The sequence below is a fragment of the Pongo abelii genome, chromosome 15, assembly GCF_028885655.2.
Source record: "Pongo abelii isolate AG06213 chromosome 15, NHGRI_mPonAbe1-v2.0_pri, whole genome shotgun sequence".
NCBI classification, from domain to species: Eukaryota; Metazoa; Chordata; class Mammalia; order Primates; family Hominidae; genus Pongo; species Pongo abelii.
The window spans coordinates 98,893,030-98,907,030 of record NC_072000.2 but is presented as its reverse complement, the minus strand read 5'-3'; the positions used below and the strand labels follow the sequence as shown (position 1 = coordinate 98,907,030).

The 14,001-nt window shown below is 47.1% G+C and overlaps 1 protein-coding gene across 2 annotated transcripts in view; it reads left to right on the top strand.

Moving 5' to 3' along the window:
* Positions 1–595: 595 nt before the first annotated feature.
* The window catches only part of SERPINA12 (serpin family A member 12), a 31,003-nt gene continuing 17,597 nt past the window's right edge, over positions 596–14,001 (top strand). Inside the window, exons 1-2 of one of the 2 annotated variants that reach the window (XM_003778365.5) lie at positions 596–1,038; positions 2,274–2,628. The gene's annotated coding sequence lies outside the window, so the exon portion shown is untranslated. Of the gene's footprint in view, positions 1,039–2,273; positions 2,629–8,750; positions 9,135–14,001 lie in introns of those variants that run through there. The other variant, XM_054530970.2, reaches the window with a different exon arrangement.

The following is a 14,001-nucleotide window of genomic DNA, read 5'->3' as shown; positions in this document are numbered from 1 at the left end:
AGGCTTCTAAGCCCTAACTCGATGTTCACATTCTTCATGGTGGTCTCCTGTGGGGTGTGCGAAGTCCATTTTACAGAAAAAACTGAAGTGTGAAGAGGTTAAACATACTATCCAGACACATCCAGCTAATCAGGAATATAGCCAGGATTCAAAGCCAAGCTGCTCTGACATCAAAACTCGTGACTTTTCCCTTTCAAAGTGCTGTCTGTGATAAATGCCTGAAGCTGTAACTTCAGACATCAGCCGCTGGTGAGTTATGAGCACTGGGATATTTTTGACATTTAATTTGATGTGCTTGCCAGGGACATGCTTTCATGTTCCTTTCTTTTCCCTCCTGCTTAAATGCAGGGAACAATGACAAAGTTCTCTCTTGTCAGTATTTTCCCATTTCCCCTTGAGAACACCACAGGCTCCCCCAGGAAGTTTGCTGAGCACAACTGCCCTTGGCTTTCCCCAGCCAGCGGCCACGGAGGCTTTGAACACATTCAAAGGGCCATTTCTTCCCCACACACTCCAATGCAGGCTTTCAGCCTGAACTGTCTCTGGGAGACTGGAGGTGTCACAAGTTGGGAGGATCACTAGATAATTAGGGAGACTCCCAGGTGCCTGGCAGACAGTCCTCACCAGCCCCCTGCCAGATGTCTGGCTGGCATCTGAGGGGACCGAACATGGCAAGAAGCAAAACAGCAGCATAAGAAACCAGTTTCTTCATCTGAAACTGAGCAGGCTCCACTCCAGAACAGAACCCACAGTCCCAGGCGCTGGGCCTTTTCTTAAGTTGGGAAATCACTCATCTCCAGGAGAAAAAAAGAGCAAAAGCTTCCAGTACTGGGGATGTGGGGAGAAGTTTTTAAAAAATATCAGCCCAATATATGGGAAAATATGGGATGCAAGCATCCCCAGGTGTCAAGCGTCCGGATCCGTAGACACACTGGGACAATGGTGATCAGTATCACTCCCTCTGACTCATCAGCCCTACAGGGAAGACACCATGCTGGTGCACAGTCGGTGCCAAACCCATGTTTGTAAATGAATAAGGTGAGTGAAGTTATAGAGGGAGCTAACCAGAAATCTAGGAGGTACCTCTTGTAGGGAAGAACCCAGGAAAGCCGCCGTGCTTGCTTTCGGAGACAGAGGTGAGTAGCGAGAAGATGCTGCTCGCAAAAAGCCTCCAAAACACACATTTGAAATTCTCCACTGTGCTTCCTGCTGTGACAGGCATTGCCTGGGTGCAAGGCTCTGCTACACATGGTCCCACTGTCTGATGCCTGTGATAGAGTGAGGAAGATACACACACACACTTTTATGCTGAGAGCTGTGGAACTACGTGGGGTCCTTGGCTGCTGGGACGCAGAGAGCCACGTGCTGTGCCCCCAAAGGGCAATTTTGTTCACATTTATGGTCATCAAGTTCACTGCTTTTCCCCCGAGGCTTTTTCCTCCCCCGTGTTATCCCTATTTTACTATTTTAATGTGTGTGTGTGCAATAGCTACGGTGACACATACAGTTTTTCCTTCCTATAGAAACTGCCCCTCCCTAGGTGCCTGCCTGTGGGAGCTGTCATTTTATCACCTGTTCTGCCCTGAGCCCTGTGTCCAGAAGTGTTTGACCCAAACAGGGGCACCTGAACCAGGTGGGGATGGTCTGAGCCTTGGAATTAGGACCTGGGGTCAGAGAGTGCAAAGGCAGCAGGTCTTGGGGACAGAAACCGTAAGGTATAAGCTTTGGAAGATGTTGGGGGAGATAGTTCCAGCCAGATGTGTCACTGTAGCGAAGAATTCTCACCCTCTGTGGTTCCAGATAAGAGTTGGCTACAAGAGAAAGGTACTTCTGGTTTGGAAGGCAGAAGTTAAGCAGGAACGCTCTGAGGTTGCTGTGGGATGCTAGGCGCTGCCCCCCTTCACCTGCTGGTGCACCTGGTTGTTGTGAACAGCATCTGTGCCAAGGGCTCTAACAGCCCTCACCAGGCCTCCTCCTTCAGTTCTCCAGGTCTCAGGTCAGGCGAGGAGCACCGGCCCCTTCCTCGGGTCACTGTGTCAGCCAGGCTGGAGTGACAGATGTGGGTTCTGGTCTGTCCTTCAAGCTTTGACCAGGCCTCATTATGCCCCATCTCATACCCAGGTTTTCTTCTCCCTCCCCACCTGGCTGACCTGCAGAGGTTCTGGGCTGACCACCAGACCCAGGATGACAGCCTTCCACAGACTTCTCCCCAACTCCCACCACTGGGGGACCTAATCCCTGCAGTAACCTCTAACTCATATCACTCTTTGCAGTGTTGCTGGCCTGGTGGAAGCCCAGCTCATGTGGAGGAAGCCAGCTTGCAGAGAGAGCAAGAACAGAGCCAGCACACACATTGGAGCAAAGGCAAGGGCAGATGGAAAGTTCTGGTGACATCATGTCAAGGCTCCTATCCGAGGCGTCCCTGAACCCCACTCTCTCCAGGTGTAACCTGCTTGCTCAGCACTGCCTTGGATGCTGCGGGCTGGTACATTCCCCACTTGCAAAACTCTGCGGGGCTGGGTTCCTCTCTTTTCTTTCCAAATATCCCAGGAAGTGGATGGTTTTATCCAAATTCAGCAGATGAGTAAAAAGAGTCTTCGGGAGGTGCAATAGCTTTCCAGGAATGAGGTAACTGGGAGCAGAGCTGGTGTTCAAACCCGGTCTGCTCAACTCAAAATCCACAGCATTTCCCTGCCCTGAAATGACCCACATCTGCACTGCTTGCCCGCATCTGCTCTGTTTGCCCGCATCTGCACTGCTTGCCCACATCTGCACTGCTGGTTTTTGGCCATTTGAGTATCAGCTCCTTGAGCACAGAACCTGGCTGTCTCTGCCGTCCCCAGCTCCTGGAGCAGGGCCCAAGTGGAGCAGCATTTGCTGTCTGTGCAGGTGCAGACCCTGGGATATGGGAACATGAGCGAGGCTCTGTAGGGCAGGCATCCCCGTCCACGGCGATGCTGAGTGGGCGGCTTCCTGCTCCTTCACTGCCTCTAGACATGGGGGTGGGGGGAGGGGATGACAGAGGTGGATTTGATTGCCTCTTGCAATCAAATTGCAAGAGGTGATGTAGAAACTCTGGGTTCCTCCCGTTTTATGGCCACCTTCTCCAGGAAGCCTTCCCGGATCACCCAGACAGCCCTAGGTCTTCCTGACACTCTGACGCTTAAATTCTCATCAAGCAGCAACCCCTTGTCATTCTGCTTCATAGACTTTCAGTCTATGGCTTGTCACTCCCAATCATCTGCCTCTCCCACAGAAACATGTCACATAGTTTCAGGATCCCCCAGGCATGTCACCTTCAGCCCAACATTGGTAACCTTGGCTGTGCTGGCCCTTGGGGACCATCACTCCAGGCTTAGCAGACCCTGACCCAGGTGTTCAACTCAGCCACTGAGTCAGGCCCAGCAGCAGGTGTGTGGCTGGTTGCTTTGGACTTCTTTTCTGGCCAGAGAGCACCATTTCTCTGGCCACCGTGGGTTTCCTCAGTCCGTGGAAGCTGGCCTCTGCCTTGGGGCCCTGATTCATTGCCTGTTCTCCCACTGGGCTGCAATCCTGTTTTGACATCCAGCCTAATCCTTGCCCACCTCCACACTCTCCCCTGCTGAACTGCACTCCTACCAGTGGCTGCAGAAGCCCTGAGTCAAATAACTACAGACTCAAAGCCCCACCACCTGCCTACCTCTGGCCACCAACTGCCACCACCTCCGAATTCCCTGGTCCTGCCCTTCCTCTGAGTCCTTAGATCTGGGACATTGCCCAGACCAAGCCCCTGGAATAGACCCACTGGCTCAGAGAGCATCTGGCTCCAACTGCCGGACACCTACATGGACCCAACTGCACTCCACCCCCAATGCCCAAAGCAAGCCCTTTAGAGCCACCTCCAAGGGCCCACCCAGGTCCCCAGCCGGCCCCAGCCCTGCTCAGTTTGCCCACTTCTTGCATTGAGTTCTAAGGTTGTTCTCCCACCTCTGCCAGCCATAACTAGGAGATGAATCTCAGCCACAACTAGGAGATGAATCTCAGCCACAACTAGGAGATGAATCTCAGCCACCAGTGGCTGGCAGAGAGTGCCCACCAGTAGCTGTGGTGTCCAGCTCTGTCACGTGCCTGCAACACACGAGTCCCATCTGGCCTGGCACACCCAGGGCTGTCAGTGTGTGCCAGGTGGGAGACAGCTGTGGCTGGGAGCGGGGTGGGTGTGGACACACTTGTGGTTCTTTGGGGTTGCTGCCAAAAACAACCGTCTCTGTCATCAGTGCTATCACAAAATAATAATTAAAGTTATATGAGGATAAGAATAATAGTGATTGATAATAATAAAACAACAAGTCAGCCGCCATGGAGTACGTAAGCGGCACAGTCCAGGCACAGTCCCAGGGCTTTGCATGAATTATCTCAGCCTCTCAACAGTGGGGAGGTGAGTATGATTGCCCTTATTTCACAGGTGAGTAGGTTGAGGCACAGATGTACTGAGATGTGGGGTGGCCTTGGGAGTGTAGGCCCGCCCCATGCTGCCCTTCTCAAACCCATACCCCTTCTCGGACTGTGAGTTCCCCGGGGAGCCACTGGAGCAACCTCCAGGCTGTTCATCCAAGGAGGGAAAGCATTTTTGGTCTTGGGAAGTGATGCAGAGGGGCTGACTGGCTGAAGTCCCACTGGTCAGGTTATTCTGGCATTTGGAAACACCACTGGAAGACAATAGCAGCTGTATGGTGTTTAGGTTTTCATCCCAACACCGCAGATTTCAAGCTGAGCATCCAGTAATTTTTTAAAAATTCATCCCAGAGTGGAGGAAAATGAAAGCCATTGGTCCAGCCCTTGGGGAACCCTGCAAAATTCCGAAGTCACAGAGCAGCCTGTGCATGGGCGGTTATGGTTTACACCGCACCTTTTACAGTCACTACTTTAATTTATCCTCCCAGTGGATTTCTCAAACATTTCCTCAGTTTTATGGGTGAGGAAATCAAAATCCTGAAAGATGAAGTAACTTGAGGAGGGTTGCATGGCTGGGAAACAGCAGCCATGGAACCTGAATCCAGATTTTCTGTCTCTACATAGAATTCTCTATAGTCTTTTCCCGCTCTCAGGTCCTCCTCCCTGATTCAGATTCTTGAGTCTCTACTGTTTCTTGGTTTGCACTGCTTAGAGGTATCTGATATCAGCCATTTGCATCTTTGTATTCTCTCTCCGAAAGTAATTGTCCTTCATTTTGTCTTGGATTATAAAGGCAGTTCTCTGTAAGAGGACTGTCTGGTATCAGCAAACAAGCCGTGGCAGCTCAGAGTATGCCCTTGCAAATAAGGGTGACCTGCTTACCAGCCCACACCTGGTTTCTATCAGCCTTCTTTCGCTTATCCTGGAAGGAGAGCTGAAAACCTGGATGACTGAAGGGAAACATCCCTTCTTCCACCTGCATGGTGAGCCGTGGGATGGCTGCTTCCAGAGCTACCCTCGGTATCACTCCTCATTCTTATGCTAGTGGCTTGAGCTGGTAATGGAACCCACTGGGGAATGTGTGGAACATTCTTGGAGAATAGATGTGTGGGCTTGTGTATTTCTTCACTACATCTTCTCTGTGACTTGGCCCTTTCCTTGGTCTTAAGTAGACAACCACTCTGTTTTCCCAAATTTCTGAAAGCTCAGAAATGAGCTTTTCCCATCCTTAACTATATAATAGCACACAAAATAGTCAGTAGTTAGATGTGAACAGATAACCCTATTTGGGTAACTACTGACTATCCATCCAAATTCCTCCTGAATTTCAAGGATCTCAGCCATCCTTAACATTTGATTTTTGCTGTCTGATCCATTCTTGATAGCACATGTTTCATTTGAGGGGCAAGAATTGTCCTCCTGGGCTCCAGCAGTGTTAGGCACCCAACACTCTCACTCTTGATGCTGGAGGATGAGAATGGTGAGCAGAGTGTGACTTGGATGAACAGAATCAGCTCCCTGTCATCATGTTTATCATTAGTAATGCCCATTAATAGTAATTAATTACTATTTTATTAACTACTACTATTATAACTATTGCTATGATTACTACGAATTAGTTTTAACTGATCCTCTCCACATGGGCCATTGCATTTGATAGCACTACCAACAATCTGATGAAATGAACAAAGCAGGTACTTCAGTAGTCCCATTGGGCAGATGGAAATACTGAGGCACAGAGAAGTGAGGTGACCTGGGTGAGGTGGCCCAGCTTGCTGTGGCTGTAGGACCTGTGCTCCACCTCAGTGTCACAATGCCCCCCTGAGATGGGACCCGTGAGTGGGTGGGGGATGGAGCTGCTGCTTTTTTTGTTTGGAGGCCTTCATTTGATTCAATATCTGCCTCTCGTGGGTGCCAGCGATGTTGAACTCACCCCTCCACAGAACTCTTGTTTTGTTTTGTTTTTGAGATGGAGTATCACTGTCACCCAGGCTGAAGTGCAGTGGCGCAGTCTCAGCTCACTGCAACCTCTGCCTCCCGGGCTCAAGCAATTCTCATGCCTCAGCCTCCCAAGTAGCTGGGACCACAGGTGCGAGCCACCACCCCCAGCTAATTTTTGTATTTTTAATAGAGATGGGGTTTTACCATATTGGCCAGGCTGGTCTCAAACTCCTGACCTCAAGCAATCCACCTTTCTTGGCCTCCCAAAGTGCTAGGAGTACAGGCGTGACCCCCCAGTGTCTGTCCCTTCCCTGGTCTGTGAGCTTATGAGGACTTGGGTTATTTCTCTCTCCCCCGCACCTGGCTTGCTGCCTGGTACGTTATAGACATTCAATCTACTTTTCAACTCAAGTTCTGCCTCTTTGGAAGGAAGCAGGAAAGGAGGATGAGGGAAAGGCAGGTGAGAGAGGTGGGTGGGACACCTTCCAAAGGAGAAGTCGAATGGCTCAGAGACGGAAAACTGAAGGTGGTGTCAGCTCTGTTCTGGGCTGCACGAACCAACCCGACAAATACTGGAGTGAGCCATCCCAGGAGCCAGCATTTCACAGCCGCAGCCTTGTGTGGGGCATGCAGACAGTTCCAGAATTTCCTTGATTTCTCCCAAATTTTCTGCACTAGTGGTATCCACATATTTTTTTTCTGCTTTTATATTAAGAAATTCTTATGAAGCTGCACATCCATTAAATAACCATGCGACATTTGACAGATGACTCACTATCCCAAACCTCAGCTTTCAAATCTGTGTAGTGGGACAATGATCCCTCATAGACTTGTAAGAATTAAATGTGTGTGTGTGTGTGTATGTATATATGTGTGCATGTGTGTGTGTGTACATGAGGTGTGCACAGAAGTACACATGCCGCTGAAATCAAATTGGTGGGCTACCTGAAAGTGCAGAAAAACATTAAATTATGGACTTTTTTGCAGTTTGCGATTTTCCTTCCATAAATATTTTTCTGAAATGCTCTTTTTAAATTTCAGTAGTTTTTGGGGTATAGGTGGTTTTTGGTTACTTGGATTAAGTTTGTTAGTGGTGATTTCTGAGTTTTAGTGCACCCATCACCTGAGCATTGTACTCTGTACCCAATATGTAGTTTTTTATCCCTCACCACCCCCTCCCAACCTTTTCCCCTGAGTCCCCAAAGTCCATTATATAATTCTTATACCTGTGCTCACAGCTTAGCTCCCACTTATGAGCAAGAATGTGTAATATTTGGATTTCCATTCCTCAGTTACTTTAGTTAGAATAATGGCCTCCACCTCCATCCAAATTGCTGTAAAGGACATTATTTCATTCCTTTTTATGGCTGAGTGGTATTCCATGGTGTGTATATACCACATTTTCTTTATTGATTCATTGTTTGATGGGCACTTAGGTTGGTTCCATATCTTTGGAATTATGCAACATGTGCGTGCATGTGTCTTTTTCATACAATGATTTCTTTTCCTCTGGGTAGATACCCAGTAGTGGGATTGCTGGATCAAACGGTAGTTCTCCTTTTAGTTCTTTAAGGAATCTCCATACAGTTTTCCACAGGGGTTGTAAGTACTTTACATTCCCACCAGCAGTGTAAAACTGTTCCCTTTTCACCACATTCATGCCAACATCTTTTTTTTTTTTTTTTTTACTTTTTAATTATGGCCATCTTTAAGAGTAAGGTGGTATCTCATTGTGGTTTTCATTTACATTTCCCTGATGGTTAGTAACATTGAGCAAATGCTCTTTTTTTAATATCCTCTGTTGTTCTGCTCTTCTACCAGCATCTAGATCTGGCTTGAATGACATTTAGCACGGACTTGGGTCTGTATTTTTTTAAGTGAAATTGATTGACAGCATGACTTCCAATAGTTTGGCTCTCTCAGGCAACCACAGATCCAGTGCAGTCTCCTGTTGCCCATTGTACAGGTGGGTACACTGAGAATCAGAGGAAAGGATGGCCTCTCCAGCCACCAGGTGCATTATGTCTGGTACCCAGACCATAGGCCCAGGCCGTGAGACCTCCCAGAGCTCCGGAGGGGGGTAGGGTTGGATGGATGGGCTGCCTGTTCCCAGGCTGCACCTGGGAGGTGCGAGAGAGCCATGTGAACATCTGTGCCAGGAGGCTGGTATTCTACAGCAGTGCCAGGGTGCCCACACCTATTCCTGTCCTGCCCCAGGGAAGGAATCTGGGGTGGAAGATTCTGCTCAAAGATGATCACAGAGATCAGGGCTGTGGAGCTGGGAGGGGATGGCGTGTGTCACTCTGGTTTCTGGTGCACTCACTTTTATGAGGTTTACTCAGGTCCTAGCAAGCCAGGCCCTCATCAGTGAATCTACAGAGCACCTTGGGTGTACTTAGCACAGTGCCCCTTGCTATTTGGGATGGGAGAGAAAAAGCAGGCCTGAGCTTTCCCAAGGGGTGAGGAAGGGAACTCCCAGACGCATTGCTCTCTGAGTGAGACACTTGGCAGGGCCAGTTGGCCAGGCTGATCCTGGGAAAGGGGTGCAGGTGGCAGAGGCAGGCTCAGTAGGTCATTGGGCAGAAGTCCACCCAGTTTGTAGACAAGGCTTGTGGGGCTGGGGAGCCTAGAGGAACATACTTAGAACCTGGAGGCTGCAGGACCAGGACCAAAAAAGGACTAGGAGGCTGGGATCAGCAACACCTGGGGAAGGCCAAGGAAGACTGACCTGAGGGGAAAGGAGGAACTGGGGAGGTGGGGTTAGTCCAAGGGGCAGTGTGTGTGTGTGTGTGTGTGTGTGTGTGTGTGTGTGTGTGTGTGTTGTTTCTCTGTCTTAGAGAAGAGAACCAAGGGCCAAGGTGATCACTCAAATAGACAGAGCGTCCTTCTCATGCCTAGCCCTAGGGCTGGATCACCAGTCTGGCCAAGAGTTCCATGGGTCTGTGCTGGCTGCCAAGATGCTGTGGCCGTGCTTTTATTTATGGTCTACCAGAAAGCTAGCCATGGAACAAGGGATTCAGAACCAGAAGACCTGATTTTTGAGTCCTGAATCTGCTAACTGTCCAGCTATAGGAAACTCAGATTTCTCATGTGTAAAAATGGGTCTAGCAGCACCCAAACTTGCAAAGTTGGTATGAAAAATATATAATGTCTATGAATAACCGTATCTACTAATATGTGTATGGAAGTACCCTGTTCTGCAGAGACAAAGACAAAGAAGAAAATAAGATGAGGAAAATCAAAGCTGGCCCCCACCCACAATGTTTCAATGCATATTTACCCAATTTTTTTACCTTTTTGCTGATTGAGAAATACATGTGATTACTTATTGATATATATAAGAACTCTTAATTGCTAAGAACATTAGCTCTCTATCTTGCACACATGTTCCAATTTGTGATTCCAAATTTTACATATTCTGTAGAGTTTTAACACGTTGCATAAAGATGGTATATCCATATATGCCATCTTTTCTTACATGGTTTCTGGCTTGTGTATCACGCTTAGGAAGTTCTTTCTCACTCTAACATTATGAAAAGGTTTTCTTCCAACACTTGTAATTTTATTTTTGAAATGATTTGTTTGTTTCCTAATAGCATTTATGGAATTGTTCACCTTTTCTTGAATGTTCTGAAATGCCAGCTTGAATTTTTTACTATTTACAGAATGCTTCCCGTTTAAAAAAAATTTATATTTCTCTCCTTTTATTTCTTACTTGTTTAGATTTTTGTGTGGAAAGATTTTCAACATTTTGTACTAGAAGCTTTTTAGGGTAACCTAGGATCTTACCGGAGATTTCTTAAAAATATTTTCTTTCAAAATCAATTATTTATTAATTTTAAATCATTTATTGATTAAGCTCCCCAATTGGAGTTGAATTCAATGACTGAAAATACGTTGCATTTACTCAGTCTTTGCCTTATTGCTCAGAGGTACAGTATAATTTATTCTAGTGGGATTTGGGCTTTGCGGTGTTTCACACTCTTGGTCATTGGCTCCCATAGCTGTCTGTCATGAGCATCAACTGGGGATCCTGTGGAAACCAAAGAAGAGTGGGGCCACCCAGGGAAATGCAAAGTATGATCTGGGATAGTGGCCAGGAATCTCTTTCTCTCTCTCCCTACTCTACTATAAATGGACATCTGGGTTGTTTCTACTTTAGGTCTATCACATAAAGCTGCTATGGACATTGCAGTACACGTCTTTGTAAACCCACAAGCACTCATTTCCTGTTGGGCATATACCCTGAGGTACAATAAATGGGTCAAAGGGTAAGCATATGTTTACCTTTTATAGATCCTGCCAAGCAATTTTCCAACCAACACGTTGGTGTCAGTTTGCACACCCACCCACAGTGTAAGAGAGTTCCACTTGCTCCATGTCCTCGTGTTTCTGGTCCTTTTAATCTGAGCTATTCCAGTGGGTGTGTAGTGAGCTCTTCTTGTAGTTTTGTTTTGCATATTTCTGATAATTAATGATGTCGAGCACCTTTTCAGATGCTTACTGGCCATTTGGATGTCTCCTTTTGTGAAGTATTTGTTCATGTCATTGCTTAGTTTTTAAGTTGTTGTCTTTTTTCAGTCGATTTGTAGAGGTGCTTAAAAACAGGCATGAGCCTTTTATCAGACACAGACATTACACGTACCACTCCCAGTCTGTGACTTGCCTTTGTACTGTCCTAGGTAATTTTAGAGGAACAAGGCTCTTAATGTTAATGAAGTTCCATTTATCATTTTTTAAAAATGGTTAATACTTTCTGCCTATCTCATGGTCACGAAGATTGTCTACTATAAATATATTTTCTTCTAGAAGCTTTATCATTTTGATTCTTGTGAGTTTTGAGGTTAAAATATATTAAAGACCAATAGTTTCATATAGTCCAATCTAATGCCTTTCGCATTTAGGTCTGTGACTTCTCAAATTAATTTTTGTATGTTGAGTAAAATGGTCACTGTTTATTTTTTTCCTGTATGGACATTCACTGGTGTTTTGTTGTTGTTGTTTTTTCACCATTCATTGAAAGGATCATCCTTTCCTTTGAACTGTAGTGATGCCCTTATCACATATCAGGTGACTTCCTGTGTGGCTCTGTTGGATTCTCTAATCTATTCCATTGGTCAACTTGTCTGCCTCTGTTCCAATACCTTAATACTGTGGCTTTATAGCCACTTTGATACCTTGTGGCTGAATGCTTTAAAAGACCTGGGAATCACTTGCTTTGGAGTGGGATTCTCAACCTTGAGTACTCATTAAATCCTCTGGAGAGAAGTTCTTAAAAGCACCCTCACCCAGGATTTATCCTGCATCAACTAACTCAAAATCTCTAGAGGAATGTTCTGAAAATAGATATTTTTAAAGCTCCTAGATGATTCTAATGCACTCCCAGGATGGAAACAACTGCTTTAGAAATAGTTTATTCCCATTTTGCAGTTAAAGAACCAGAAGCCCAAAGTCACATATACAATTTCTGGAGGCATTAGATTGTTCACTCACTTTCTCCAGGATGCAAAATCCTTGATATACTTCTCTTGCCCTCAGTTTTCTCCTAGAGAACACCTACTTATCCTTCAAAACCCAGCTTAAGAGTGCCCCATCTATGACGCAGTCCAGAGCACCCCAGCTAGGATCAGGCGCCTCCTGCATCTCCTCACCTCCCAAAGTTACCTCTACCTTGGCCGTTACCTAGTGTGACTTGTATCTCTGTGTTCTGTGTTCCCATCAGACCAGAGCTCTTGGAGTTAGGGTGTGGCATGGCCACTAACATGTTTCTTGCATCTGGGAGATCCAAAGAGTGAGGATGAGGACCAGAAATTCCTAACTCCCCTCTCACCCTACACAAGGCAATAATGTAAACAATATTCAGGCCACCCCTCAGCCTCCGGCCAGTGCCTTAGGCCCATTAACTTATAACAATAATCTTCCCAGGCTGGACAATCGCCTTCATCCTCCTAGCCCCCGATGAACACCAGGCACAAATCCATGGGACCTGAATCTTAACTACAGGCAGTCGGGGTAGCCTCAAGTCTAGGCTGAGGTCCCTTAATGGGCGTGTGAAGGGGGCTGCTCCCTCCCATGCCTATCTCCTTCACTGCTCTCCGCAGACATGCACCTCCTCCGGGGCTCTTTTCCCCAGGCAGGATGGGCAACTCCCAACCAAGGTGTAGCACCTGGCTGGCAGGCAGCCCACCTGTGGCTACCCTCTGCCCTTGGCCTACTGGCCTCTGGCACTGTCTGAACTCAAGCATCCCCGGTGCTGCCCGTGTTGCTCAGTGGGCATCCCTACACTGGCCTCTCCCTGCATGTCTCCCATGGGAATTTGCCCTGGAGCAGAGAGTGTCTGGGGCAGGCAGGGAGGCATGGCCCTCAGACTCACACAGGCCTCACCCTGTCATTAGAGGGCAGGTTTTCCCTCCCAAACCAGACGTACAGACCTGGATTCTGGGTCAGTGTCCACCTCACTGGCTCTAATCTTCCACCTCTATAGACTCTACAGTCACAATAGGACCACCTGTACTCCTTAGTCTCAGCCTGTCCTTCTGTGTCCTCTGCAACCCCTTGGTGACCAGAGCCGGCCAGTGTGAAGTCTCGCTGTTCACATGGTGTCTCTGACCCATGCATCCCAGCAGGCAGGCCTTGCTCCCTGGACAAGAGAAGGTGGTGGCTCAGGGGCTTCTTCAGGGGAGGTTTCTGATCTGGGCAGCTCTGGAACCCACATCCCCATGTCCTTGTTCATCTAGGCCCTGAGTGCATACAGTCTGTGGCTGAACCAGGCCTGGGAATAAACTAGTGTCTCCTCTTTCCAAGAAGGTTTGTCTGGGTCACCTGCTCTGAATAGCTCTGGGAATGAGAGTCATGTCTTTGCTAAAAGCAGCAACCCAAAGGAAGAAAAAACAATACCCATGGCTCTTCCAAGGCCTCCTAGGTGTTTCGGTCAAATACGACCTACTGTGAAACACCACTCAATGGGGAAGAAATATGTGAATGTTTTTTCTGCTCACTGGAGCTCATTAGATTAAGCAGAATTGAAGATAGGCATGTTGAGCTTATTGCTCTTCCATCCCAGGATCAGTGGGTTTGGAATGTTCCCAGACGTCATCAATGCTTCTCTCTCCAAGTGATAAAACTGAAGATAAGAATTTTATTTTATTTTATTTTATTTTAAGCCTTTGAAAAATTAATCCTAAAGTAATATCTGTTTTTTAAAGACAATTTGGAAAATATAGAAAAGCAAGGGGGAGGCAGAGACAACAGAGCTCAGCCATAGTCTCATCACCCCAGCACAAGAGAACCCAACCATAGTCTCATCACCCTAGCACAACAAATACGCAATAGGAAAACAATTTGGAATTTCCCATGATCATGAACTTTGAGGTGAATGTTTAATTCCTGTTATTCCTAACAGAACCTATGCATTTAGTTGTCTATTTGTCTGTCCTCGAACTTTTTCCCCGAAGGACTCCATGTGAGCTAAGGTAATTTGGAACACATGAAAAAATAGCAAAAGAAAATGGTGACGGATACATGGGAATGACCCCAGGAAACCCAGTTATCAACCTGTTCCCGTGGGCAGCAATGATGATATTTGTGTTGAATATTCAGTATTAGGACTCCAGGCTCATCTACTTG